Source organism: Grammomys surdaster, unplaced genomic scaffold (genome assembly GCF_004785775.1).
Source record: "Grammomys surdaster isolate TR1022 unplaced genomic scaffold, NIH_TR_1.0 125934, whole genome shotgun sequence".
Classification (NCBI taxonomy): domain Eukaryota; kingdom Metazoa; phylum Chordata; class Mammalia; order Rodentia; family Muridae; genus Grammomys; species Grammomys surdaster.
Genome location: NW_021620757.1, coordinates 1,826,016 through 1,852,641, shown reverse-complemented (window position 1 = coordinate 1,852,641; position 26,626 = coordinate 1,826,016). Strand labels below are relative to the sequence as shown.

General features: G+C 41.2%; 1 protein-coding gene across 2 annotated transcripts in view; it reads right to left on the bottom strand.

Annotated features, from left to right (window-relative positions):
- The window catches only part of Elf1 (E74 like ETS transcription factor 1), a 94,012-nt gene that overhangs the window by 52,890 nt on the left and 14,496 nt on the right, over window positions 1-26,626 (bottom strand). Inside the window, exon 1 of one of the 2 annotated variants that reach the window (XM_028752730.1) lies at window positions 8,203-8,322. The exons of the other annotated variant lie outside the window; for it this stretch is intronic. The gene's annotated coding sequence lies outside the window, so the exon portion shown is untranslated. Of the gene's footprint in view, window positions 1-8,202; window positions 8,323-26,626 lie in introns of those variants that run through there. 2 annotated transcript variants of the gene reach the window in all.

The following is a 26,626-nucleotide window of genomic DNA, read 5'->3' as shown; positions in this document are numbered from 1 at the left end:
CATGACTCTATTACACTCTTTGTATGTGCTCAACTAAACATCAAAACAACCTTCATTCACTTGAATACCAGAAAAAAAATATATGGACTAGTTGCATCTATGTTCTCAACTTGGATTAAGTATTTTGAATAGATGACACTCGGCTATGAAATAAAGCAAGGTGATATCCATCACAGATTCAAACTTCGTTGCCACTTAATACAGTCTGCTCTCACCAGCTTCACTTGTAAGGACACGGCTCAGTGGAGGAGCGCTAAACACTCACCTAGCGTGTGCAAAACCCTGGCTTGGATCCACAGCTCCCCAGGAAAACACACTTGAAGGAAGTAGAAGAAAGGGAGAGGAAAGAAGCAAGAAGCGCTTGCTTTTAATTATTTCTTACAAATAAACCACAAAGGCAACTTGCAGAGAAGAGACATGTAGTTCTTCAATCAGCCTGCGGCTTTGACTCCAGAATGAAACTACGGGTTGTGTGTATGCACCTATACTAGCACTTAGGTACAACCTAGGCACTGAGTATACAAAACTAAAGGCAATTAAGGTGTAACCTTTGACCTTACAGGGTTGGTTCCTAGGAAAGACTGGGAACAGATAATTAGTGTATCTATCAAATGATGGGGCGGGGGAGGGCAAATACTTGTGAGATGGAGAAAACCTTACAAGCGGGCTAGCTCATTAGTGATAACTCCCATCTGATCTTCCCAAGTTCAGACTCAAGGAGAGGGAGACACTCTAGTTAGAAGGAGCAATGCTGGCAGTAACATTTAAATCTAAAAACGTGGTGGGACAGCCTAGTAGAAAACAAGCTTTTCCAACAGGGAAATGAAATTGTCTCATCTCCTCAGCTGTCTGCAGCATTTTGTGTGAGTTTAGAAACATTTTCCACATATAAGACACAATAGAATCCAAGAAAATGTTAAACGGCATACAGAAAAAAATGCAGCCATCTACACTGCCAGAATAAGACCACAAAAACACATTTTGTTTTTTTACATTTCCCTCCATTATTTGAAATTAAATATATTTGATAAGGCTGGGCACGGTGGTATATAACTTTATTCTACAGAAGCAGGTGGACTTCCATGAGTCTGAAGCCAGCTTGGTCTACATAGTGAGTTCCGGAGCTATATAATAGAGACTCCGTCTCAAAAACAGCATTAACTAGACGAGTGTACTCAGTAAGCCCAGTGATGGCTCTGTAGTACAGTGCTTGCAGCTCAGTGGTAACGAACACGCCAAGTTACGTGCAAGCTCTGGGTTTAGTTCCCAGTTCTAAAAGTAAAAAGCCTGGCTCCTAGGAAACACCACCACAATTGACTCAACTCCTACGTGTACAGCTCACATGCATGTGCACACATATGAACACGTGTGCATGCGCACCCAAAGTGAACAGTTCCTCAGAAACACCACCTCTGGCTCCTAAGAAATGCCACGCGACGTTGACCCCTGACCTCCAAATGCAGGCATGCACGCACTCTAGGATGCACACTCACTCACACTAAGATACACTTGAGTATAGTGTGATACACGCCTATAATCCCAGCGTTTCGGAGGCTACGTTAAGAGGACCATGAGTTTAGTGCCAGCCTAAGTACGTATAGTGCCTTTCAAAAAACAAAACAAAATCACAAAAGGAAAAGCCTTTTAAATGTGTAAAACTTATGTTTTCTTGTAAGTCCTATATCTAATGTCAAAGTGTTGCCAGATATCCATGCAATCCGTGGAACACCAAGAAGCCTACCATACCCCTAAAATCAACAAGTACGAAGTTTAATGAACCAAGCTTTATGCTTAACTGGGCTCCCTGATGGGAAATTAAAGCAGCAATTGTACATCTGTGTCTCTGTTCCTCTCTTCGTGGTTTAACTGACAGGAAGCAGAGAGCAAGATAGGGTATACAAATGTCAAGTATTTCCTGCCTTCTCTGCTGCATCTAACTTTATAAATAGTTCAATTGCATGTGTAAAAATACAGTGAAGTATGATATCAGAAACATAAAAATGAAGAAAGACAATGAAAGTAGTCCGGTGTTGGAAGCTAAGATACAAAAAGAACAATGTTCAAGTCTTTGACGGACTCCTAGGAATGAACACCAAAGACCTGATAGAATGCTGTGGCCAGGCTTGTTGGCATAGGACTGTGATCCCAGATACTCCAGAGTCTGAAGGGGGAAGATTGCTACAAAGCAAGGCAAGGAAACTCAGACAACTTAGTAAGACCCCTGCTCCAAATTTAAAAAATACAAAATGTACTGGAGCCATTGCTATAGCATGCAAAAAAAAAAAAAAAAAAAAAAAAACAAAAACAAAAACAAAAAAAAACCTGGGTGTAAGAAGTAGAAAAAACAAAAACCAAACAAAACAAACAAAACCCCACATGACTGAATAAAACAGCAGAATATGCCCTCACACTATTACACCTGTTTTAGAGTCTGCCAGTTGTAAGAGTAACATTCGTTAGCCTCCCTAGCTTCACATTTCAAAACAAATGGGAGGCAGAGGCAGCAGGAGCTCTCTGAATTTGAGGTCAGCTGATCTACATAAAGCACTCTAGGCCAGCCAGGGCTGTATATTAAGAATCTGTCTTTAAATAAACAAATAAAAACAAAACAACAACAACAAAAACAAACCTGTAGTTCAGTGGTAGAGCAAGTGGCTTAGCTTATCAAAGAGATAACTGATTAATTTGCCACTTTGACCCTTGAGGTTTGGTTGGTTGTTCTCTGAGAGCTCTCATACAATCCTAATTGCTCTCCACCTCTCTATATAACAAAAAGATGGCCTTTCAGCTTCTGACTCTGTTGTCTCCATCCCCAGACACGATGCCTACCACATAGGCACTCTATCAACTAAGCTAAGCTCAGACTATTTGTGCCCCAAACCTGCAACAAACTACCCCCCCCTTTCTCATATATCCAAAACTTGGTTCCTGTAATTTATTTATGTATCTACCATGATCATGCCTTCCAAACTAATAATTTTTATGAATGATCATAACTTATAACTCATGCCTCCTACGTTCTAAATAAACATGGTTAGGCAAAGTACAGCTATCTTTTCTGTTAATGTTGGCAATTATAACCTATTATAAATATAATCTACATCAACTACAATTTTATCAGGCTTTAGCAAGTGCCATTATTCTATGTCAATGTCCAAAATATCATTGTTTGTATCACATAAGCCCATTGTGAGTATTCTGTGGCTTTTTCCCCTACATATACTTACTATTTATTTACGTTTAAGTAAGGTTCTATGTTCCTAGAGTACAAAGTTTTATATGATGGTGTGAATATACAGTTTGATTTTTACCTAATATTTTCAAATAAAAGGCTATAGCTCATTCTTTTTTCAACAACTATTAATGTTCTACTTAATATTTCTAATTTAAACCTGAAATATTGGGCTGGAAGTACAGTTTAGCAGTACACCATTTACTTAGCCTATGTAAGGCTGAGAGGTGTGGGAAGCAGACAGGGAGGGGAGAGGAAAAGAAGAGAGGATGAAAATGTAAGGGCTAAGGATACAGCTCAGCGGAGAAGTGATATGCCGGGAATATTCAGTGCCGTAGCTTTGATTCCCAATCAATACAAATAATAAAATCTGCATAAACATATATACATATACACACACACACACACATAGTCTTCTAACATTTTCTAACAAGCTTAAGAAAATCTTTAGACACAATATATAAGGAATTTTCAAGCATCAAGCATTCTGATTAGAAACATTGAAGAACATGAAGCCAATTTATGATTACTGGCCTTTCATTATACCTGAAGTGCTCCAGATGCACAAAGTACCCTGCCTTCCAAGAAGCCTCTCACAAAACGTGCTCTGACTTCATGCAGAATACAGATGCAGCAACTTCCTATGGAGGTTTTTAACAGAAGCACTAAGTATCTAAATGCAAGTCTCTTTCAAATCTTCTCAAAATACTTCTTAAATTCGAACTGAAACTCTTTTTCTTGTGGTGCTAAGGACTGAAGCAGGCCACCTGCACACTAGGCACACAGTCTACCACAGAGCTACACCCCTGGCCTCAAGTCTGAAACTCTATATAGCAACTCATGGCTCCTCCAATTAAAAACACAATAAAGAAATGCAGACTACGTGTGATAGTGCTTGTCTGGAATCCCAGGACTAGGACACTGAAGGAAGAGGCTGGAGAATTCAAGACTAGCCTGGGCTAATTCGGGGAATCCTGTCTCAAAATGAGAAAAAGAAAAAACAAAAGTGGGGGGATGACTCAAAGGGCGAGAGCACTTGCTGGTCTTCCAGAAGACTGAGTTCAGTTCTCAGCACCCTGACAAGCTGGTGCCTTACCGGTAACCAGCTCCAGAGGAATCAGACACCTTTTTGTAAATAAACAGGAGAAAGAATTTTATAAACTAGAAAAACTGAAAAACGTAATGAGAACTGAATCTACTAGAAGACAATTTAAAGGCACATTTCACCTATTGCTTAAAAGCACATAAAAATGACTGATATCACTGCTAACTCCGTGTTTGTGAAAATTAAACCAGTAAAGTAAAATTAAACCAGTAAAGACCAGGAAAGCAGCAGCAGCTTCCTTCTCGAGCGTCCCTTTTCTCAAGGCAAAGGCTGGGGCTGAAGAAACTTGGCCCTGATACTTTCACTTTCTTCAAGAAATGTTGCTTTCTTCATCAGGTGCCAAGATACGGAAAAATACTCCATTATAAAGTTGTGTTTGGTGTAAACTTTTAATAAAATTAAATTTCGGCCACATAATTCTGTGGATGTGCCATCATGTACTCATCCAACCCCTAGTTTGTGAACAATCGGCTCATTTCCAATGGTACAGTACTGCAGTGATGCTCAAAGCCATCTCAGGCCCACAAAGGACCTAGAAACTTTGCCAGCACTTCACAGCTCAAAATGACCCTCACAATGCAACCCAGTGTCAGTTACACCTTCTCGGTGCATTAACTTGTGCAGTATTGGTGCAAGAGCACAGACAACTGGAGCTTGCCGGCCTCGGCATGAGTCAAGGCTGCACAGCTAAACCACACTACTTGTAGTTTTACCAACTAGCACTGACCGCTTTTAAAACTTTCATTATTTTATGTGTATGAGTGCTTTGCCTGCATGCATGTCTGTGCACCACATCCTTGTCTGGTGCCAGCAGAATACAGAAGGAGTCAGATCTCTTAGAATTAGAGCTAGAGCTGCCAAGTAGGTGCTGGGAATTAAACCCAAGTACTCAGGAGGGGTAGCCAATGTTCTTAAATGCTAAGCCATCTCTCCAGTCTCAGCACTGACACATTTTAAAGGCAATTTCACTTAATGTCTGTGATGAATAACAGGAGCTATTTATTTTCTTAAATTATCTGTTCCTTCAGTCTTTGCAAAGTCTTCACACATCTCAATAACAAAAATTAATGCTACACAACTCTTGCACATATATACGTTCTTGGAAGGGCATGAAAGAATACTTGCAAACTAGAAATACTCTACTGTCATCAGCAGAGCAGTAAAGGTGTGGTATAGAAAGGAAGTGCAAAGATATGCTGGGAAAAAAACAGCTTCATTGAGTTGAGTGAAATAAGCAAATCACGGCAGGAAAATGGGATTTGGCTTACATAAAGTTCAAAGGAGTAAAAGTATAAGAAAAAGATTATCACAAAAGTCAAAATAGTCAAATTTCAGGGGGAAGCAAATACAGGTATTAGACATACTCTACTTGCTAACCTAGGATAATGTGAATGGGCAAACATTGAAATTATACTTGCTTTATGCACTTTTCCATATGTATATTTAGTATTAAAGATGAAAGGCCTAATAACAGTATACCTCCATTAAGTGCTTGATACCAAAAAATGCTAATAAACACTTTAAAAGTACTTACTATTATAGTTGTATTATAAAATGTTATGTTTTGACTATACAGACCATGTAGTTTCTACACCCAGAAAATAACTACCTTTAATTACATTTAGATTTGTAAAAACCATACCATCCAGCTTTGTACAAATACAATGATTAGTTTTTGACTAAGCATCTAGACCATAGATGATGCATCAATAAAGCTATCTTGAAAGTTTCTAATTTACATAAGGTAATCTATCCCAAGAAAACACAAAGTAAAAAAAACAATAATGTTTGTTTGTTTGGGACATTCTATATAGCCCTGACTGTTCTAGAACTTGACATACATTTCCCCCACACACACCCCAAATTTAACCGAGCACTGTGGCCCATGTTGGTAATGTAGGAGGTTGAAAGGCAGGAAGGTCAGGAATTCAAGGTTATCCCATTCACTAGTAAAGTTCAAGGCCAATCTGGCACCAGTGTCAGCACCTATTTGAGCCATAAATGAGGCCCTTGAACAGTCTTCAGTCAATAATTTTACACTGTAATTCTTTTTTTTTTTTTTTCGGCTTTTTCGAGACAGGGTTTCTCTGTATAGCCCTGGCTGTCCTGGAACTCACTCTATAGACCAGGCTGGCCTCGAACTCAGAAATCCGCCTGCCTCTGCCTCCCAAGTGCTGGGATTAAAGGCGTGCCCCACCACTGCCCGGCTACACTGTAATTCTTATGAATCAATTTAAACTTCCCTTCCACCTTATGAAAAGAGGGAGCAGGTTAACTACATACCTCCTAGGCATCCCTGAAAGCTCTCTGTATGCCATTTTTCATAAGTCCTAATAAGAAAGGGACGTGACAGCCGAGCATGGAAGCGCATGCCTCTAATCCCAACACTGGAAAGCTGAGGCAGACTAGATAGAATCTGAGACAAGTAGCATAGCAAGACTCTATCTCAAAACAAGCATGGAAAGAACTAAATATGCATGACCAATATCTACTTTATTTCAAATGTAGAAACTTCTCAATTTTAAGAAACCAAATTATTCTGCTGCATATATATGCTCTCATCTTGTTCACTTGTGTCCTCCTTGATTTTTCTTCTATGGATCACAAGCCTTACAAAGAAAAAGAAGGAGGGGGAATAAGAAGGTGTAATTAATTTTGTTTTAGCCCAGACTTGAACCAAATACAGCCTTCGCTTAGTCAAAAGCCAACCAAACCTGCAATATGCAAAGATGACGGAGAAGGGCTCACAGCTGAACTGGCAAAATGTCTGCCTTCCTTATAAGATCACATCACTGCTAGTATCTAGAATCTTCCACCACAGCAAGAAGTGACACCTTTCTTGCCGTCCCTTTCAAACCTACAAGGACTTCATGCACTCAGAGAGCTGGAACCAATTCCCAACCAACCAGCTAGAAACCATTTTGGTCAACAGTAAATGACAACAAACTTGAATCATCACATACTCAAAGTTTACTTTTACCCAAATGTTAGCTTCATAGATGTTTCACAAGTAAAATATCACTGCATAGTGAATGTATACTTGCCAGAAAATAGAATAGTTTCAGTGATGACAAATAATTCAGGAAAAGACTGAGCCACCTCCTGCTAACAAAAGGGTTTTACTTTTTTTAACTATGAAAAGAAAAAAAAAATCAAACCTTAACACTAGTAATGAGGAAGGCCAACATTCTTCTGTTCCTTACATAAAGCTGAACTACCACAGAACCCCTTCAGAAGCAGTTTCTTTTTTTTTTCTAAAGTGGCTATTCCAAGCAAGTTCCTGTAACCCATACGGCTTCGTTTCCCTCAAACACTGAATGGATCAGTCCAGACTGTCTCCATTAACTTAAAAAACTTAAAACTTAAAAAATTACCTTAAAAAAAAAAAAAGCATAGATAGTCCTGTGAGCAACACCTAAAACTAAGCTGACCCAAGCTCTCGGCCTTGATTAAAATACTGTAGCAAAGCTATTGTTCCTGATGACTCCAGCATCGGATCTCATGAGCAGTAGTTTATTGAAAAGTCGCTTCTTAGCCAGCCCCTCAGTGACAATTAAGTTTATTTTAATTAGAACTTCATCTAGTTTGCTTTGCAGGGATGGGGGTTCTCCTTTATCTGAAGTTAGAGGAGAGGAAAAGACCAAGGACAGAAATAAACAAAATGCTTCAGGGGGAGGGCTAGGCCTTTTCAGCCTTTGAATACTTTGTTGCCTGTAGTTCTGAAGTGCAGTCGGACATGTGACTCACTACACATATTTTAGCAGAGTTAAAGAATACATTCAGCCATGTTCTGCCACAGGTAAGAACCACGTCTGTTTATCGACTCAAAAACAGCCAGAAGCAAACATACAAAATCACAAGTTACCTTTAAACTTTGTCTTCAGGTTCCATCCTCTGGGCTTGAAACTAAAAAGCAACCCGGCAAGTTCCGTGCTGTTAAAATGGCTCCTGTAGATTGGGGAAGTGGTGTCTGCTTCAGCTTATGAGTCACACATGAAACTAAGTGTTTCTAAGGGAGGCACGCCCATGTTGCTGTGGACCCAATTATTCTGCTAGGTCAAACATGCAAATGCACAGGTAAAAATGGGGGCGAGGCACCTGGCAAGAGCGAGACAGAGCCCAGGAGCAAAAGCTACCTAGTTTAAACTGCCACTAACTCATGCTAATTGCCATCCTTTAAAATTAACATTATAAAATAGAATGACAAGCTACAAGAAAGTAAAATTAACACATCAAATAAATATGACTATAAAAAGAAAAAGTGAGAGGGGATGAAAGGCGAGAACGAACTGTGTCTCTTACCACAGCGCCTGACAGGTGCGTCTAACCTGGCTACTCATTAACCCTTATATGAAGGGATATATGGCTATGTAATCTGGAAAAGCCAGCGAACTGTAATACCAGATGCAGACTTATAGGTTCTCTGAACCAATAATATTCACTAGAAAATCCAAAGTTCAGTGGAAAAATAAGTGTCAATTAATGTGGTTAAAAAACTCTTAAAAATTCATGTTAGATGTCCAACATAGCAACAAATTTTTAAGTGGAACTGAAAGGTTAATACTTATTTTTTAAAAGTTACCAAGGCAATCATAGTTAATAACTCTATGATTTCCAAGACATAACCACAGCTTCACTTGTGGAATAAAATTTTCTGCATGCCTCACCAGCCTTCTAAGTCCCAGGCCCCCTTCTCCAAGTGCTGCCCTGTACGCAGGCTAATCCAACGGGCAAAGCACTACAGCAATGTCCCCAGGTCACCATCTGACACACCACCAAAACATTACCACAACTGTTTACCCTGGCCCCTCGGTGAGCATACTGTATTTGAAACAACTAGTTCATCAAGATGGTCTATTTATTCTATCTCACTGAAGAGTTTCTTTTTACTAAAATAATCTCTAGGACTTAATAAATTAATTTTTAACAACGCAAAAGAAAAGAATAAATCAATTTTGACTACCAACTATCTGAATGAGTATTCAGATCCTATACACCTAGGAATAAGCTGCCCTGACAGTCACCAGCAAGAAGTCCACTGTTCACTGGAAAGCCTACCAACTCATTTTCCACAGCTGAAATATTGTGGATAATACCCATGTAATCCTAATCTGACTTTTATAAGTTAATTAGAAAAAATTAAAAGTAAAAGGATGATACAAAAAATAAATAAACAGGGGCTGGAGACATGGTTTAGGGTTAAGAGCACTGGCTGCTCTTCCAGAGGATCTGAGTTCAATCCCAAGCACTCACATGACAGCTCACAACTGTAACTACAGTCCCAGGGAATCCAACACCCTCTTCTGGACTCCTCAGGAACTGCACATATATGGTATACAGATGTACATCCAGGAAAACCCATATGTAAGAAATAAAAATAAAGATTAAAAAAATAAGCAAATGGCAACACAGATTTTTTTTTTTTTTGGTTTTTCGAGACAGGGTTTCTCTGTGTAGCCCTGGCTGTCCTGGAACTCACTCTGTAGACCAGGCTGGCCTCAAACTCAGAAATCCACCTGCCTTTGCCTCCCAAGTGCTGGATTAAAGGTGTGCGCCACCACCACCCGGCTAACACTGATTTTTAAAATGACAAAAAACAACAACTAAAAACCCAACTTGTAACATGGTCTTGGGAGACAGCTCAGTCAGTAAAGCACTTGCCTCCCAAGCATGAGAGCTTGAGAGTGATACCCATCGCCCAGGTGATATCTTGGACCTTGGGTTGGGCTGCAGCTCAGTGCTTGCCTAGCGTGAGTGATGCCCTGGAGTTCAATTCCTGGTAAAGCAGAAGAGGGCATACTGGAGGACCGCTTGAGCTCGCTAGCCAGCTGGCCTAGCCAAAGCTACCATGTCTCAAAAACAAGGTGGGTGGCTCGTGAGAAATAACACCCTGTGTTGACCTTTGCCCTCCACATGCAGGTGAACATACACATAGAAACACACAAAGGTCTTGGAACAGAGTTCAGTGGCACATGGCTATAATTCCAGCTACTTAGGCTGAGGCAGGGAAACGCAGGGCCAAGTCAAGCCCAGGCTACATAGGAAGTTCAAGTACAGCTTAGTTACACAGCAAACTCCTTTCTTTAAACAAACAAAAACAGAATTGAGGGTATGGTTCAGTGGTAGGACACTGAGTATGGTAGGACCAAATATGCGCCATGCTCTGTTTTCAATCCACGACACTGGAAAAGTCCTTAGGGTTAAGGCTACCCCTCTAGTACAGTAAATCATATAGCAAGCATGTATGAAATGTGGGGTTCAACACGCATGTGCGTGTACACACACACACACACACACACACACACACACACTTAGGCTTAAAGCCATTGCCATCATGGAAGGTCAATAAATTGTGCATACATACCCCATAGGAACATTTTAATATGCTATCCTGAGATTAGGATTAGTCTTTCAGAAAAGTGAAAATCAGACACAGTAATATGTGCCTGTAATCCGAGCCTCAGCCAGCTAGCATGTTTAAGATCAGCTTAAGCTATATTAGAACCTGTACTGGAGCTAAAACTCAGGTCTTCATGTTTGCACAGCAAACATTTACCAACTAAGCATTTCCCAAGCCTTCAACTATTACTTTTATGCATTGTTGGTAGGTAAGCAAAATGGTATAGCTACTTTAGAAGGCACTGGCAGTTTCACACGAAGTTAAATATATATGTTAAACATATGATCCAGTTAAACATATGATCCAGTAATTCACTCATACAGACAGAGCTGCTCAGTTTCTGAGTCAAGACTACACTCTAGGTAAGCTGACTGGAAACTCACTGTGGAATTTGGTTTTTAGTCCAAGCTACTTTCAAACCCATGCCATTCATCCTGTCTCAGCTTTTTAAAAAAATATATTTCTATTATTTTACGCATATGAGGGGCTGGTGAGATGGCTCAGCGGTTAAGAGCACTGACTGCTCTTCCAGAGGTCCTGAGTTCAAATCCCAGCAACCACATGGTGGCTCACAACCATCCATAGTGAGATTGGATGCCCTCTTCTGGTGTGTCCGAAGACAGCTACAGTGTACTCATAATAAAATAAATAAATAAATCTATTTTACGCATATGAGCAGTTTGTGTACATGTATGTCTATGTGCCACTTGTGTTGGAAGAGAACATCAGATCCCCTGTATCTGGAGACTGCAAGTTACCATGTGGGTGCTGGGAATCAAACCTTGGTCCTCTGCAATAGCAACAAGAGCTCTTAACCACTGAGCCTACTCCCCAGACCCTCAGTTCTTTTTGAGTCAAGGACCCACCATGGCTAGGAACTCACTATGAATCTCATGAGATGGAGCTATCCTTTTATGTATTCACAATGTGGTGGCGTTATTGGGAAGTGGTAAAAAGGGAGGGGAATAGGCCCTAGTTGGAGGAAGAAGGTCACTCACTACCTGTCCTATATTTCAGCCTGGCTTCTTCCTAATCTCCTTCTCTCTCTGCTTCCTATTTTTCAAGGAGCTAAGAACAGTCTCCACCCTACACCACTGCTGTCATCTTCTGCCCAGGCACATGAAGCCAAGACACCATGAACTGAATCTTCTGAAATCATAGGCCAAAATAACCCTGTCATTCTCTCAATTGTTTATGGCAAGTATTTAGACACGGTGACCCAATTACCCTATTTTTTTTAAAAAAGTCACTGTTCGTCATGATATTCAAGGCTTTTTGACACCTGACTTCAATTTTTCTTCTTTCCCAGCCCCAGCTCCCCACTCCATTTCTCTATCCACATATTTCCTTCTCTTTTTCCCCCATACATACATACCAAACAGGCATACAAGCACACAAGCACACATACATATTGTCCAGACTTACTGAAACCTTCTGGAGTTTGGAACTGTTCTTCCCCGATTCTAGTCAACCTCCTTACCACTGTGTTTCCTGGGATTGACCGCCTCATTCCAACCACCCAAGCCGACTACTGAACATCTGCTCAACTCTCAGGTCAAACGTCTCCTCTGCAAGAAGAATTCCCTCAACAGACCTATTTACAATTATTGAAAATACTTATCATCACAAACCTGAACACCTTAGAGATCCTCTATCCAGGCCAGTAGCTTTCCAATTCTGTTTACCACTGAGATTTTTATGAGAGCCTTCGGGGAAATTCATTTAAGGCTGCTGTTTCAGTAAAGCCTCAAACACTGATCCATTCTTATCCTATCTTAAAATAAGAAAAAGCTGCCAGGTATGGTGGTGCATACTTGTAACCCTCACACTCAGTAAGACAAAGGTAGGACTGCCAAGTTTGAGGCCAACCTAGTACACAGTGAATTCCAGGCCAGCTAGGGATCAGAGACCCTGTCTTAATTTTGAAAAGGAGAGTCTATACATAGAAATTGCTTTCTCAATGCTACAGACTCAATGTCAATCAGTGACTGTAGGCACTCTTAGTCATTCCCACTCGTTAAAAATGGGCCCTGAGCACTGAGTTTGTGTCAGACATTGTTCTACCCCCTTGCCATATACACAGTAACCAAAACAGACTACAGTTGTTAGGTGATCTTCAGCACCCTTCTGGAAATGATCTTGGGAAACAATAACCATATTGTAAACTTAACCAGATGTAGTTTCACTCCTTGAGCAAATGCATATATCTGGCACCTGAAAAGGAGCTACTGATTTAGCAAACACCTTATTCTCCATAAATGAGCCAGAAAGTTTACTTTCAGCTGGCTCCATCAACTTTCTGGCCCTATGGCACAACAAGCTGGGGGACTTAAAGACCAAGAGAACACGGAACAAGCAGCAGAGGGCTGTTATCAATGCCAGCTACTACACTAGGACATGACCAGTTACAGAAACTCCTACTTAATGCATGTGTGCACACACACACATTAGGCAAATATCTTTCCTTTTAGTCTTTCATCATGTAACATAAGATGTACTGACTTTATATCAGTACGGAAGTATTGTTAATTTCTATCATAATTTAAGTTATATAGAATATCAGAAAGGTAAAAACAGGTTATACATTCTGAGGATCATTAGCATATATTCTAGGTCCATGTGCATGACATAAAGCTACAGATAATATGATAAGACTCTTGGGACACTCCATCATTTAGAGGTGGGGGAAATGATAAAGAGCTTACCAGGGTGGCTGAGAAGGAATATGGAGAATCGGAGGAGGAAAACAAGGCCTACCCTATCAGCATGGAATTTGAGGAATAAACACAGGCTAAGCGCCAAATGCTGACCTCAGACCAAAGCAGATGAGGTCTGAAGAAAAATGACAACTGGCTTTAGCAATATGAAGGTCACTATTAGTTTTTTGGAAAAAAAAATCAGGGTGGGGCATGGAGAGATGATAGCTCAGAGCACTTGTTATTCTTAAAAGGACTGGGATTTGTTTCCCAGCACATAGCAGGTCACAACCATCTGTAACTCCAGTTCCAAGAGATGCATGCACATGGGATACACGGATACGTGTGGGCAGAAAGAGAGAAAGAAAGAAAGAAAGAAAGAAAGAAAGAAAGAAAGAAAGAAAGGAAGGAAGGAAAGACAGAAAGAAAGAAAGAAAGAAAGAAAGAAAGAAAGAAAGAAAGAAAGAAAGAAAGAGAAGGAGGGAGGGAGGGAAGGAGGGAGGGAGGGAGGGAGGGAGGGAAGGAGGGAAGAAGAGGGGAAGGGAGGGAGGTAGGGGAGGGAGGGAAGAAGATCCTCATGCACAAATAAATAAAAATAGATGTTAAAAAAGGTTTTATGTGTGATAGTCTATTTTATAAATGGTTTTTTCCTGATTGAAAAATTCCTTCCTAGCCGGGCGGTGGTGACGCACGCCTTTAATCCCAGCACTTGGGAGGCAGAGGCTGGTGGATTTCTGAGTTCGAGGCCAGCCTGGTCTACAGAGTGAGTTCCAGTACAGTCAGAGATACACAGAGAAACCCTGTCTAGAAAAACCAAAAAAAAAAAAAAAAAAAAAAAAAAAGAAAGAAAGAAAGAAAGAAAGAAAGAAAGAGGAGAGAGAGAGAGAGAGAGAAAGGAAAGAAAAAGAAAAATTACTTCCTTAAGATAAAAGAGAGCTCATAAAATTCCTAAGAATCTCGAAAAACACAGGAAGCTCATAAACGTTAGAAGATTCGAGTCCAGCTACTTGGAGTCATGCAATCTGCTGTGGGAAGGAGGAGATCCTTCCATGGTATAGGGCTGCCTAGGGGTCTCTGTGATGATAGGCTCCTAAATCCCGACTCATCCCTGCAGGGCGGGTGCTTTCTCTGTGATTCAGCTGCTGGAGACTCACCCAAGCTCCTGTAACCCCAATAAGCTCACTGGTTCACTGCGCCAAACTTGGGTGATACTGCTCCTTTGTTCTAGCTCTGTCCTTTCTAGCTAGGAAAAGCAGAAACAAACTGCCCAGGAAAAGCACACAACAAAGTTCTAAAAAGAGACAGTCTGATTAGAAAAGCTTCAGACAGAAGTGAGGTAAGATTAAAGATAATAGTTTGGGGGGCTGGAAAGATGGCTCAGTAAGTGAGAGCATTTGCAGCTCTTGCAGAGGACCCAGATTTGATTCCCAGCACCCATGTGCTGGCTCACAACTATCTAAATGCTAGTTCCAGGGGAGCAGGCACCTCTTCTGACCCCTGTAGGTACCAGGCCCATCTTTGGTGCACTTTTACACATATGCTAGCAAAACATCTGTACACAAAATAAAGTTAAGTAATGTTTTTAAAGATGGCTTATTTTGTTGATTATAATCATGGAAAGGTTTTTCTACTTAAAGAGTTGGGGAGAAGGGTGTGAAAGGGGTGCTATTTAACAAAAACACTTTTCTGCTGCCAAGAACATGCCACTGTGCATGCAGTAACTTTATTCTCCTGCCTCACCACACAAGTGCTATCACCTTTTACTTTATTTTCCACGTGTACTTATCTGTATGTGGATACTCAGGTACCCTATGTTCAATGGAGAGGTCAGTTCTCTTCTTCCAGTGGATGGGCTGTAGCTCAAACTGAAGCCATGGGGCTAGAAGCACGAGCCTTTACCTGTCTTCTCTCTGGGCCCACTATCTTCAGGTTTCATCTCCCACTAAACCTGAAGATAATCAACTAAGCTAGGCTTGCTGACCAACGAGCAGCAGAGATCTGTTTCCTTCCCTCCAAGTTCCTTTAAAGACTGGATTTACAAACATGCCCCCAGGCCAAGCTTTCTCTGTGGGTTCTGGGGATCCAAACACAGGTCCTCAAGCTTCCACAGGAGGTGCTTTACCAAGCAAGCCATCTCCCCAGGCATCTTGTTTTCTCCTAGGGTTTTTGCAATCCTAGGAATTGAGCCCAGGATCTCAAACATGCTAAGAAAGCATTCTACCTGTGAGCTAAATCCCAGCCCTGTTTCCTGTTCTTGTTAAATACTGGAATGGCGTTGAGATCTGGGGGCTTTTGAGATTGTTTCAGTTCTGACTTTTGACCCTATGCCCTTTCTAAATCCTCAGGTTTAGGTTGCTAGTTGCAGAAAAAAGTCCTGTTAAGGACACATATAAAAAAGGTTCAGGGCCCACAAGATGGCTTAGCGGGTAAAGGCTGCTTGCTGCCAGGCCTAATGACCTGGGTTCAGGGCCTGCGGCTCATAAGTTATAAGGGACTCAACTCCTACGAGTCGTCCTGATAGCCACACAAAGTGTGGCTGAGACACGCTTGTGAGTGCCATAAATACACATCAATACACTCTTCTTTTTAATTTACATTCATTCATTTATGGTGTATGTATGTGTATGTGCAGGAGATTTGAACTCAGATCCTCACGACCGCACTACAACTGTTACTAACTACTGAGCCATTTTCCTAGACCTTTCTTCAGCAAATTTTTGATAATTGGCAGGAAGCTATTCATAAAACAGTAATATAAATTTTATAAAAATCTTCAAAACTGCAATTATGCTGACTATACTAATTTTTTTTAATTTGTTGGATTTGTTTTATTTTTAGGAGTGTTTGCCTGTATGTGTGTCACTTGTGTACCTGGTGTCTATGGAGGTCAGAAGAGGGTGTTGTAATCCCTGGAACCAGAGTTAGTCAGTTGTAATCTGTCATTTGGGTGCTGGGAACCAAACCCAGATTGCAAGAGCAATCTCTCCAGCCTGTATAAAATATTTTTTAAATTTGTATTCTTAGCTCAGTGGTGCAGAACTTGTCTAGCATGTGAGAGGGCCTATGTTCAACCCTCAGCATTGCAAAACAAAACAGCATTAAGATAAAAACTGTATTATTCGTCTAAAAATGCTTTTATGGCAAGATATTTAAGTAAACAGGCTTTGTAGCTAGCTCTCTCTCATTTATTTATTTATTTATTTATTTGGTTTTTCGAGACAGGGTTTCTCTATGTAGCCCTGGCTGTCCTGTCTCACTCTGTAGACCAGGCTGGCCTCGAACTCAGAAATCCGCCTGCCTCTGCCTCCCAAGTGCTGGGATTAAAGGTGTGCGCCACCACCACCCGGCTAGCTCTCTCTTTTAAAAAGAGACATGTTCTCACCAAAACTTGTTTATTTCTTCTTAAAAATTTTGTTTCTTTTTTTCATTAGGGTCTCACTGCTAAGCTTTCAACTTATCATGCAACCCAGGCTGGCCTTGAACTCTTACAGCACACTGTAACATGCCTGGCAAAATTCTATGTTTTTAATAAGATAACCACCTAGCGTAATTAAACCTAAGGCAAGTGTAGAAGTCAGACCTTATTTTCAGTAATTTCGACTACTGCTACTTTTGTTTGGTATTTATTGTCAATAAAACAAAGATTCTGTTTAGAGGAGGTTACGGAAAAGTGGTATCATGACCTTAATTCTCACACAGATGCATTTTATGCTAATTAACAATTATGGCTTTATTTTTATTTAAGCCTCAATCCCAGAAGCCTTGGGTCCTAAAGACTAAAACCCAGCAACACAAAAATAATTGCCGACAACTGTTCTCTTTGTTCCTTAATAAAATTAGACAGAAAAAATAGGGGAAATTTGGGGCCTTTTTTTTTTCTTTTTAAGAAAGAAGTTTACACAATGTCTTACAAAGAGCGTCAGGGAGCAGTAAGGAGATCTACTCACATCTCAGGCTACCTTATCGGAAGGTGGCTCAGGAGAGGGGAGCACCTATGGAGCCAGCCTGAGGACACATTCAGATCCCCAACCCAAACATAGAAGAGAGACTGGGCCTCACACACCTATGGCCCTAGCACTGTGAGGAAGAGATAGGAGAATCCCTGGGGCTCACTGGCCAGCCAATCTAGCCTAGAAAAGGTGAGAAACCTTGCCTCAAGGGAGATCACCTAATTCCTCTGACCTCTACACCTGAGGGCACAGGCACACACACAGAAAATTAACTCTTATTACAGAACATGCAGAAAGAATTAAGAATCTAACATTAACCATTTGCCTGGTAGACTAATGGTTAAGGGCATTAACTTAGAGTGAATGACTACAGTGTGCGTCCCAACTCTGCTATTAACTAGTTGTTCAATTTAGGCCTACGTATGAAAGCTCTAAGTCTCTGTATTAGCTTCTCTAAAAGATGCAGAGACCATCCCTATTTCACAAAATAATTCACTTAAATTCCTTATGATGGTGCCAAGGCACACAGGTTCTCAAATACATAACAAAAACGGAGGGTAAAACACTAGCACATAGTCCAACCTCAGCAACAAAAAGGAATTTTCATTATATACAACTTAGATGATGCGCAGAAGCATTGTACTGAAAGAAAGTAGTATTAAAAGGCTAAATACAGTATGATTCCATTTATATGACATTTCGTAAGAAAAAAAAAAAAAACAACAACAAATCAATCCTTGCTGGTGGTATGGACTAAGTAATGCAACCACACAAAGCATGAGGAGCCATTGTGCAGTCTGAGTACATAGGTTTAACCTATGCTGATCAGACATTATCTGAAAGGAATAAAGAAGATGCTACTATAATTTATATAAATTAACCCATGCTCATTTCTAACATATATGCCTACAGCTTCTATCAATATCTGACTTCTAAATTCAAGAATAATATATATTAAGGAATTTCTCATAAATTCTATGACATATTAAATTGATTTCCACTGAAAACAAAAGAGGTGGCAGGTATGATAACGAACACTTTAATCCCAATAGATTAAATAGGCAGGCCTATTTGTGAGTCCCAGGCCAGCCTGGTGTACACAGTAAGTTCCAGACCTACACAGTGAGACCCTGTCTCAAAGGGAAACAAACCAAATAAAGAGGAAACAAAACAAAACCAACAACCCAAAGAGGGCTACCAACATAGCTTAGTGGTAGAGCCCTTGCCCAAAATGTGAGGTTCCAAGTTTGATCTTCGAACTTCAAACCAACTAACAGAAACTATTTGTGGCTGGAGAGATGGTTAAGAGCACTGGGTGCACTTCTAGAAGACCCAGGCTCAACTCCCACATGGTAGCCACAATTGTCTCTAACTCCATCTCTAGGAGATCCAGAAATACCAGCAGGCAAAATACCCCTACACATAAAATGAAATAAAATGATTTCTAAAGACTCATTTATCAGTACCTACTGAAGGCATTCCAATCCATGTCTTTCCATCTTGACCTTGATCTACTCTACTGCAACCTCATCTTAGTCACCTATAATCTAGATTTTCTCAACACACCAGCTGAGAACACATCAGGTTTGTCACCCTACCTTTCTTTAGCCATTCTTACTCAATACATCTCCTGTGACATTTCTCTCCTCTGTGTCAATACATTTTCGCTGCCTTTTTTCTCATGCTCCCACAACACCTTGTAGAGAACCTAACAAATGCACGAACGATGCATGCACACACACACCACAGCACACAAAGCACTAGAGCTCGCTTGCTTGCTTGCTCTCTCTCTCTCTCCCCCGCCCGCCCGCGCGGGCGCCCTCCCTCCCTCCCTCTCTCTCTCTCTCTCTCTCTCTCTTCTTTCTCCTCTCTCCTTTTCAAATGAGTTCCGATTGCTGCCCAGGACAGTCTCAGGCTCACTATTTAGTGAGGTTCTTGAACTCTTTGCTGTCTTGTTCCCGCCTCTCAAGTGTTGCAATTAGACCCCAAATGTAGTAATTTTCCTCCAGAGCTCTTGCTGCCTACTTTGCTGAAACACCTGAAGAGCACTGTATTTTATATCAATTGTGTTCATGCCTTGTTGGTTATTTCTTTTAGTCTAATGGTATTTCTACATTAGCACAGTTGCTTAATAAATATTTGCTAAATGATTCATAAGTTGAACTAGATATTGGCTCAACAACACGCTTTTTTTTCCTTCCACATAACACACACTATTCTCAGGTAATTTCTGTTTAGGTTGAAACTATGACAGTAATACCTATGACAGATTACCCAAAAGTGGCCATTCCCATTATTTTTGTCCTCATGGACCTTTCAAGCCTAAACGGACACAGCCCCCACAAACTGAGAAGTAGGCTGGTAAAAGTTTCAGGCAAAGAAATATCTGGCCTGAGGAGATAGTTCAGTGAGTAAAATGCCATTGGCATAGGGAACTCAGCTCAAATTCCCAGCATCCACAGAAAAATCCGGATACCTAGCACTGAGATGTGGGAGGGAGAGTTCCCAGAGGCTCACTGGACAGTTAAAACTTTGATGCTTAGCTTTAACTGCCAACACTATGGAGAATCACCAGAGAAGCAGACCTCTGGAATGTCTTTAAGAGATTTTCTTGCCAGGCAGTGGTGGCACATGCCTTTAATCCCAGCACTTGGGAGGCAGAGGCAGGCGGATTTCTGAGTTCGAGGCCAGCCTGGTCTACAGAGTGAGTTCCAGGACAGCCAGGACTATACAGAGAAACCCTGTCTCCCAAAAAAAAAAAAAAAGAGTTTAGAGACTCCTGCCATTTCCTGTTTGCTTTCTCTACTTCATGCTTACAGCAGAGGATGCAAGTGCTCATTACTCTGCCCCAGCCGCCATGGCTGGGCTAGCTGCCAAGCCCCTCTCTGCTACCATGGACTCATCCCTCTAGACCTGTAAACCAAAATCAACTCTTTCTTCCTTATGTTGCCTTGGTCATGGCATGTGGCACAATAGAAAAGTACCTCATACAGACGGGAACCTGAGAACTAAATGAAACTTCTTCAGTAAGATGCTTCTATCTGGGTTTTTTATCACAGCAGCTGTGTCTCCTAGAAATGTCAAGAAAGTCTCAACAACACTGCTCACCTAAACAAGACTGGAACAAGAACACCACTAGTAGTCATGGGACAATGGACAGGAAAATTTTCACAGAACACCAAACCTAGACAGAGAACAACCAGAGAATACTAAGAGTGGGAGAAACAATTTTCCCTCGAGAAGAGCCTCCCGGTTGGTTATCAAGTGGTCAGCCCTGAAATCACATAGATACAAGTAACACCATACGGACTGAGCAGAGTGTACATATGTGTTTAGGAAAGAGAGAAAGTGAGAAGGAGAGAGCGTGTGTGCGTGCAATTAAAAGAAAAGAAGCCATAAATTTTAGAGAGAGAAGCAGTACATGGAAGAGGCTGGGGGAGAGAAAGGAAAGGGGAAATGATGTCATTATTGACCCCTGGTCTCCACATGGGCACACATGGGCAGCAGCACTCACACACACACAAATATCATAGAGGAATATACAAATAAGATACTTAACCTAGGCTTCACTTATGATGTTTTGTAATGCTGTCTATGCAAGTACCTTCTCCCCCTTTTTGCACATAATAGAGCAACAACTCTGGAAAGTTATAGAGTTTGAGAGCTTGGTACTGAAAGAACAGAAAGAATGCTGGTTCTTATTGTTGCCCATAAAAGCTACACGAGAGGTACAGTGAACGGCCTGGGTCAGAATAAAGCAAGCACAGGGAAGAGGGGGCCAGGACTCTCCTGGGAAGTGACTGCAAGCTCGAATACTGTGGTGCTTTGATTAGGAATGGCCCCCATAGGCTCACAGAGTTGAATGTTTGATGCCAAAAAATGGCACTATTTGGAGGTGTGGCCTTACTGAGGGAAGTGTGTCACAATGGGTGGGCTCTGGGTTTTCAAAAGCTCAAACCAGGCCTAGTGTCTTTCTCCCCTGCTGTCTGTGGATCCAGATGTAGAACTCTCAGCTACCTCTCCAGCAATAAGTTTACCTACATGTCACATGCCTGCATGTCGCCTGCAATGACAATAGACTAAACTTCTGAAACAGTAAGCCAGCCCCAATTAAATGCTTTCCTTTATAAGAGTTGCTGTGGTCATGGTGTCTCCTCACAGTGGCAAAACATTGACTAAGACAAATATCATGGAAAAGATTTAGTATAAAAGGGTAGACAAGAGGTAACGTCAAAAGTAAAGGAAGGGGGAAGGACAGGTTATGAAACAGAGCCGTAAGATGTATCTTCTTTCAGCAGCTCGTCTGCAGGAAGCCATGCTATCTCCTAAACCAGAGCCTTCATTGCCCCCACAGAAGACTGAACATGAAAACGCTACTGTTGAATGAGTCTCTTTAGCTTCCGAACATCAAGGACTCAGCTACGTTTCAGCAACAACTTTGAATACAGCATTGAGTTCTTCTTCTCTAGAGTGTTCCTAGAAGGATCTCTTAAGTTGCTCATGATTTGGGGGAGGATTTGCCATTTTTGGCTTTGGAATAGCTTGGGGTGTCCTTAAGAACAGCAGTAGAAAGATGCTCATCTTTTCCAGATTATATGAAGTTGTGGCCATCTCTCATTTGATCCAATCACCAATGCCTTTGGCTCTGGTTCCTTCCTAATCTATTCTCAAAAGAACAGTCAGTGTAATGCATATAAAAGATAAGTCAGATCATCCCACTCTTGGGCATCAAAATTACAGTTCCTCCTCTCACAGAAAATTAAAGTTCTTATGAGATGCTGACAAGGACTGAAAGATCCTGGTCAACACGCCGCTATGATCTTATCTTAGTACTTCCTGCTGTTCCCTGACCTCTCCTTGCTGTCTCATGAATATACCAGGCATTCTTCTGACTTGAGTCCTTGAACAAGCTGTCCCACTGCCTAGGGAGTTTTTCTGTTAGATGGTCACAGTTAAGTCTTTTACTCCTCCTTGTACATTGGTGTGGTGGCAACTACCAGTTTGTTCATTTTTCTCTGTACGCAACATGACTTTGCCTGTCTTCTAATCAAGAAGTAGAAGTGTAAGCAGGGTATGGTGGCTCAGACTTATAATTCCAACACTGGGGAGGCTGAGGCAAGAACACTGCCACAAGTTCAAGGTCACCCTGGGTGACAGTCCAAGCTTCTGTCTCCATAGCAAAGACAAGAAAGAAGGACTCAACTTCACCATGTAGTAATATAGGATCAGCCTAGTGACTTGCACTGGCCATGGAATAACCAAACCTCAAGAAGGAGAGGCTCGAAGTCACATGTGTGTCCCCCTCACACTTCTCTCTTCTCTCCCCTGCTCTTCTCTTCCTCCCCCCTCCCCATATCTCTATGTAGCTTTAGCTGTCCTGGAACTCCATATGTAGCCGAGACTGGTGGGCTTGCCTCTGCCTACTGAGTCCTGGGATTAAGGTATGTGCCACCACATCCAGCTGGTAGGGATGCCTTTTCTTGCTGCTGAAAGCACCTTTGTCACTATTGAAATATGTGTATCTCATAGAGAATGGGCCTAGCCACCCTACAATATGTATCTACTCCCAACTGAGTTGACCTAAATGTGAATACCCAGGCAAGCAAGACAAATATGTGAAATTATCTATTTGCTCAAAAAGTATGACTTGCCTATGCTGTGCTGCACACTCACAAAACCTAACTAAATAAATACATTACTGACTTGGCTGTGGCCACATAGTTAGGAAAATAAACCCAGGATTTAAGAAGCCCATTATCAAGCCAGAATTTCTGCCCTTTCTATATAATATCTCAAATTTTACTGTTCTTTCTTTTTAAAGATTTATTTATTCATTTTATATATGTGAGTATACTGGTGCTGTCTTCAGACACACCAGAAGAGGGCGCTGAAACCCATTACAGATGGTTGTGAGCCAGTATGTGGTTGCTGGGAATTAAACTCAGGACCTCTAGATGAGCACCTAGTGCTCTTAACTGCTGAGCCATCTCTCCAGCCCAAAATCTCCAATTTTAAACCCTAGAAAATACTGTTTTTTAAAAAATTAATTATTAGTTAAATGAGAGAGTGGTACATGCTATAGCACATGTTGGCATGGGGAGAACTTTCAGAGACAGTTCTTTCCTTCCATTGTGGGTTCCCGGGATGGAACATAGTTGTCGGGCCTGCATGGTATTCTGGTTAGTTTTTTGTCAACTTGATACAAACCAGTAGTATTTGGTAAGAAAGAACATCAGCTGAGGAAATGCCTCCATCAGATTGCCTGTGGGCAAGCCTATGATACATTTTCTTGATAGACGATTGATAAGGAAATTCCTAGCCCACTGTGGACAGTGTCATCCCTGAACAGATGAACCTGGGTTGTATAAGAAAGCAAACTGAGTGAGCCAAGAGGAACAATCCCATAGGCAGAGTTCCTCCATGGCCTCTGCTTCAGTTTCCGCCTCCAGTTCCCACCATGATGAACTGTGTGATATGGAAGTGTCAGCCAAGTAAACACTTGCACACACAAGCTGACTCTGGTCACGGCGTTTACTGCAGTACAGGAACCCAACTCGGATGCACAGCAAGGCCTTCTACCCACTGAGCTGCTCACCAGCACTATTCTAAACTTTAGAATTTAAAGAACCCAAGGAGGCCTTTTCCATATCTAAGAATAGATGTTCTTTCTCATATCTTCTAGGTGGTTGGCTGTGGCACAATGAACCTAAGTATCTCCTTCCCAGCCAGCAGCAGTCAAAGCTGACTGAAGTGAACAGTAAAGGCAAGCTTTAGACTTCCTATGAGAAGTGCATGGCCACAGAAGGAGATGCTAGTGCTCTAGCTGAAGAGAAGAAGGGTTATGTGGTTCAAATCAATGGTAGAACAACAAACAAGGTTTTCCTATGAAGCAAAGAGTCTTGACCCTAGGCAGATACTGCATATCAGATATCCTGCATATCAAGACTGTATTACAATTCACAACAGTAGCAAAATTACAGTCATGAAGTAGCAATGAAATAATTTTATGGTTGGGGGGTCACCATCACATAAGGAACTGTGTTAAAGGCTGAGAATCACTATTACAGACCAAGGAGAAGTGAAACATGAATCTGAGTTCACACTGGATATCAAGCTGAGCTTATTGTGAGGGAGCTGGGGATGATGGGACTGACACATACCTCTGTTCCTTGGCAGTGGGGCCCAAGAGAGCTAGCAGAATCCAAAAGCTCTTCAGTCTCTAAAGGTGTCAGTGTCTACCAATATTTTGTGAGAAAGCCCTTAAACAAAGATGGTAAGAAGCCCAGGACCAAAGCATCAGAGATTCAGCATCTTGTCACTCCGAGTGTCCTGTGACACAAACACTGACATATGTCTCTGAAGAAACAACACACTGAGAAAAATAAGTAGGCTGTAGAACATACTAAACTTTTGGCCAAGAGAATGAAAAATGCCAAAGAAAAATGCTAGGAATAGACTGCCAAGAAATGTCAACTGTTCTCGTTGAGATCTTCTACTTCTAAGTCTCGGTCCAGTCAAAAATAAGTCTTTAAGAGAAACAAATAAAGGATCAGATATCATCGGGGTGGAGTGAGTGGGGCCAGAGCAAGAGGGAGAGGGAAAAGGAGAAAAAAAAAAAAGATCAGACATAGGAAGAGATGCAAGAATAATCTACTACAAAGACAGAATTCTGACAGTTACAACGCAATGAAAAAGCTGCCAGAATTCACTACCTTCTCTGCCTTTGCTTTCATGTCTGCAGCACCTTTAAGAGTCTGCTGAAGTCTAGCAGAACAAGTCCAGAAATACAGAAGTCTTTAAAAAACAGAGAAAAAAAATGAGGTCCAAATCAACCAGGGCTGTAGAGAAAGACCCTGTGTCAAGAAATAAAAATTTTAACAGAGATCAGAGCTAGGCCATGGGCTTTAGTGGCCCATACTTATAAGCCCAGCACTCGGAGGCTGGGGTATAAGGATGGTGAGGTCAAGCACAGGCTACTTAGCAGTTCCAAGACAGTCTGAGATGTGAGACCTTATCTCAAACACAAAGCAGTAACAAGAAAAGAGATTCAACAGTACGTACAAATTTAAGATTATAATTAAAATGGCATTGATGAAAATATTGCTGTCCTATTTTGTCTGAAAACAAATATCTATCACTAATTGGTATTAGCCAACAATTTCACACTCCTGCCAATCTTTTTAAAAAATTTCTGCATCACAATCAGATCTAAATGTTATAAACAAAAGCACCAGAAGACAACATAAATCAACATTTATACAGTAATTAGTAGGAAATGTCATTCTAGATATAATACTAAAGAAAGAAAATAAAGTAAAGGAATGATATTTGACCCTATAAAATTTTACAAACATCTTAACCTAAGCTAAACCAAAGGACCTAAGAAATAAACACCAATGCCTTAAATACATATATTTTAAGTAGCTTATATAGGTAAACACATCTGTCCAACATCAGCAAATGATGTACTTCAGAAAATAAAAACCAGGTACTGAAGATGTGGTTCTGTGGGTGAGCACCTACTGCTCTTACAGAGGACCCAGACTCAGTTCCCAGAACCCACACAGTGGCTCAGAACCAGCTCTAACTCCAGTTCTCGTGGATCTTCTGGCCCCTGCAGGCACCAAGGACACATGTTGTCCATGCATACAATGCAGCAAAGACACTCATACACATTAAGTTTAAAAAAAAAAAAACAAAGAAAATCTGTTTTAAAAACAAAATAAGGGCTGGAGAGATGGCTCAGCGGTTAAGAGCACTGACTGTTCGTTCTTCCAAAGGTCCTGAGTTCAATTCCCAGCAACCACATGGTGGCTTACAACCATCTGTAATGGGATCAGATGCCCTCTTCTGGTGTGTCAGAAGACAGGGACAGTGTATTCATATAAATAAATCTATAAATAAATAAATAAAATCAAGGACTGAGGGGGTAGGTAGCTTAACTGATAGTCTCTGCCAACCATTCACAATGCTACGGGTTTGGTATCCAGCACTTTATAAACCTGACATCTTGGCACACACCTGTAATTCCAGCATTGGAGAGGCTCAGACAGGAGAAAAGGATGGAGCTGGTGAGCTGGCTCAGTGGTCCTTGCAAAGGACTCTGATTCAGTTCCCAGCACCACCATCTAACACACATCCAGTAAATAAATAAGAGTAATAATAATAAAAATGTAAGTATGAGCCAGACGGTGGTGTTACATACCTTTATCCTAGCACTCAGGAGGCAGAGGCAGGCAGATC